The following is a 3467-nucleotide window of genomic DNA, read 5'->3' as shown; positions in this document are numbered from 1 at the left end:
ACTTACTCAACCATGTTTCAAGTGAGGCATAAGAACATTGTATATGGCTGTCACCACGGCCTTTATTTCTACCTTGAGGTGAACATAAAGAGAGACGAGAAAATTGTTTCCTAGATTATCTAGTGTGACAGCAGGGACTTGGCTATAGGTCTTGAGCAAAATCCTTTGGGACTCAGCAACATGGTCCAGTGTCCTACATGAGCATTGATGCCTGTGACTCTCCCATACAGCTGAAAAATCCCACTTCCTGGCAGAGAATAGGGAAAGGTTACAGGAACACTGCTTTGCAACTGATAAGGGATGAAGACAGAATAAAATTCTCGAACTGGTTTCAGCTTCTTTGCCTCATTATACCTGTTAGAAGGAAATGTTTTCTGTAAAGTTTTACTAAGTGGCATGGCTAATTGAGCCTCGAAACCCTATTTACTAGGTGAGCCTGGAAAGCCACCATCTTCGGAGGCTTGGCCATGGTATCAGAGAATAGTTGGCAGGTAAAAATAATTGCATATAGCCCTGCTCTGTCGCCTGCCACCACTGCCCGGGCCCGAATGGTTCACTGCACCGTGAAGACAGATTCCAGACGCCGGGAACTCGCGCCTCCAATCCCAGAGGCTATGTCCAGTAAAGGCTCAGTGGTTCTGGCCTACAGTGGCGGCCTGGACACCTCGTGCATCCTCCTGCAGCTGAAGGAACAAGGCTATGACGTCATTGCCTACCTGGCCAACACTGGCCAGAAGGAAGACTTCGAGGAAGCCAGGAAGAAGGCACCGAAGCTTGGGACCAAAAAGGTGTTCATTGAGGATGTCAGCAGGGAGTTTGTGGAGGAGTTCATCTGGCCGGCCATCCAGTCCAGCGCACTGTATGAGAACCGCTACCTCCTGGGCACCTCTCTCACCAGGCCCTGCATTGCCCGCAAACAAGTGGAAATCGCCCAGCGGGAGGGGGCCAAGTATGTGTCTCACGGCGCTCCGAGAAAGGGGAATGATCAGGTCTGGTGTGAGCTCACCTGTTACTCGCTGGCGCCCCAGATAAAGGTCATTGCTCCCTGGAGGATGCCCGAATTCTACAACCAGTTCAAGGGCTGCAGTGACCTGATGGAATACACAAAGCACCACGGGATTCCCATTCCGGTCACTCCCAAGAACCCGTGGAGCGTGGACGAGAACCTCATGCCCATCAGCTACGAAGCTGGAATCCTAGAGGACCCCCAAGAACCAAGCGCCTCCAGGTCTCTACACGAAGACCCCGGACAAGCCAAAGCCCCCAACACCCCTGACATTCTCGAGATCGAGTTCAAAAAAGGGGTCCTCTTGAAGGTTACCAACGTCAAGGATGCCACCACCCACCAGATCTCCTTGGCGCTCTTCATGTACCTGAATGAAGTCGCGGGAAAGCATGGCGTGGGCCGTATTGACATCGTGGAGAACCGCTTTATTGGAATGAAGTCCCGAGGTATCTACGGGACCCCAGCAGGCACCATCCTTTACCACTCTCATTTAGAAATCGAGGCCCTCACCATGGACTTGGAAGTGCGCCAAATCAAACAAGGCCTGGGCTTGAAATATGCTGAGCTGGTGTATACAGGTTTCTGGCGCAGCCCTGAGTGTGAATTTGTCCGCCACTCCATCTCCCAAGAGCGAGTGGAAGGGAAAGTACAGGTGTCCCTCTTCAAGGGCCAGGTGTCCATGCTCGGCTGGGAGTCCCCACTGTCTCTCTACAACGAGGACCTGGTGAGCATGAACGTGCATGGTGATTATGAACTAATTGATGCCACCGGTTTCATCAACATCAATTCCCTCAGGCTGAAGGAATATCATCACCGCCAGAGCAAGGTCACTGCCAAATAGACCCCTGTACAGTGAGGAGCTGGGGCCTCCTCAATTTGCAGAGCCCCCAAGTACAGGTGCTAATTGTTGTGATAATTTGTAATTGTGACTTGTTCTCCACCGCAGGCAGTGTAGTGGGGCTGCCAGGCCCCAGCTTTGTTCCCCTTTGCAGCAACGTGGATGAAGCTGGCAAACCTAGTCATCAAAGGGAAGGGTTGGGGGGCAGCTGCGGTGGGGAGCTATAAAATGACAATTAAAAGAAAAAAATTGCATATAAACTTAGGAATCGGGCACTCACCTTCTAGCCATGAATATACCCTGCTTGTAACTCTATTGAATAATACCAATGTAAGTTACCATGCACATATAAAGAAAAAAGTGGTGGAAAAATTCCTTAGGAGTATGAGCAATAACAGCCAGTAGTACCTAAAAAAACAGCTAGTGTGTTACTATGGTTAAGCATTGGTTTGGGTGTGGTCACTGAACTCTATTGCTTTCCAAGTTCTTCCAGCTTGATCTAAGTGAGTGCACAGTTGCATGTGTACTGGACTTGAAGACGTTTCTCCAGAACTGACAAATTTGCAGAATTTTTAAAGTTTGTATTTCTAATTCATTCATCCATATGTTTATCCAATAAATATTTATTTAGAGCCTACTATGTGCCAGGCACTCTCCAAGTAAAGGGGATTCAGTGGTGGGGAAAAGCAATCCAAATAAATCAGCTTTATCTCTGCCCTCATAAAACTTATATTCTGGATATGACAATAGGCATTAACAAAAAAACCCAATCATACTAATAAATGTAAAATTCCCTCCTGGCTTGGTGCTAGGGAGGAGAGGAGTATTGTGAGAGCATAAGAAGTGAGTGGTTGATATAGCCTGAAGTGTAAAGGATGGTTACTTCGAGGAAACAAAGACTCAGCTGAAATCTAAAGTATACGTTGGAATTATTTAGTTAAAGAGATGGAGAGGAAGAGGATGCAGGAAAAGGAGACAGTATATGCAAATGCCTAATGGCAGGAAGGATCACAACACATTCAGGGGCCTGAGTGAGGCCTGGTGTGTGGAGAGTGAGTGAGCATGGTGGGGATGTGGCTGGCAAAGGAGGTCTGGGCATACAGGACCTTGTAGGTCCTTTCAACTATATTATTTGCCCCAACATTAATGGGAAGCCTAGAAATACTAATGGCTTTTAAAACTGGTAATGCCATAATACAAGATATTTTTTTCTATTTTTTTAATGCTCCAGACTCCATACCACCCTGAGTGTTTCTAGAAAGTAGGGTTAAATTCAGCACTGCCACATGTGGCTCCTTGCGCTGTTCACTGCATTTTCACATCACACTCCATTGTGACCAAATGTGTTTTCAGGAGCTGTGGGGTGGGGCAGTCCCGGTTAGACATCCTCTGATCAGCAGACGGGGTTGTTTTCTCTAAATGGAGAATCAAAGGACACGCTTGAAATTGAAAGTTGTGTGAAAGGAATCTAAATTGGTTAAATGTCAGATACATCCATGATTTATGTCTCCTTTACATCTCATTGCTGATAAAGCTAACATTCCTCTATTTGTTGGATGTGTGTGTGTGTTTGTGTGTGTGCACATACCTAGGGGAAAAAATTCCAAGGCAAGGAGCCCGTGG

The 3467-nt window shown here is 47.2% G+C and overlaps 1 pseudogene across 1 annotated transcript; it reads left to right on the top strand.

The window, feature by feature from the left end:
* Positions 1-517: 517 nt before the first annotated feature.
* Positions 518-1847, top strand: LOC108529312 (argininosuccinate synthase pseudogene; annotated as a pseudogene). The gene has a single exon (XR_001885488.1). The product of XR_001885488.1 is annotated as an argininosuccinate synthase pseudogene (transcript).
* The last annotated feature ends 1620 nt before the right edge of the window (positions 1848-3467 follow it).

Source organism: Rhinopithecus bieti, unplaced genomic scaffold, assembly GCF_001698545.2.
Source record: "Rhinopithecus bieti isolate Rb0 unplaced genomic scaffold, ASM169854v2 scaffold_5882, whole genome shotgun sequence".
NCBI lineage: Eukaryota > Metazoa > Chordata > Mammalia > Primates > Cercopithecidae > Rhinopithecus > Rhinopithecus bieti.
The sequence above is the reverse complement of the archived record's forward strand: the minus strand, read 5'-3'. Positions and strand labels throughout refer to the sequence as shown.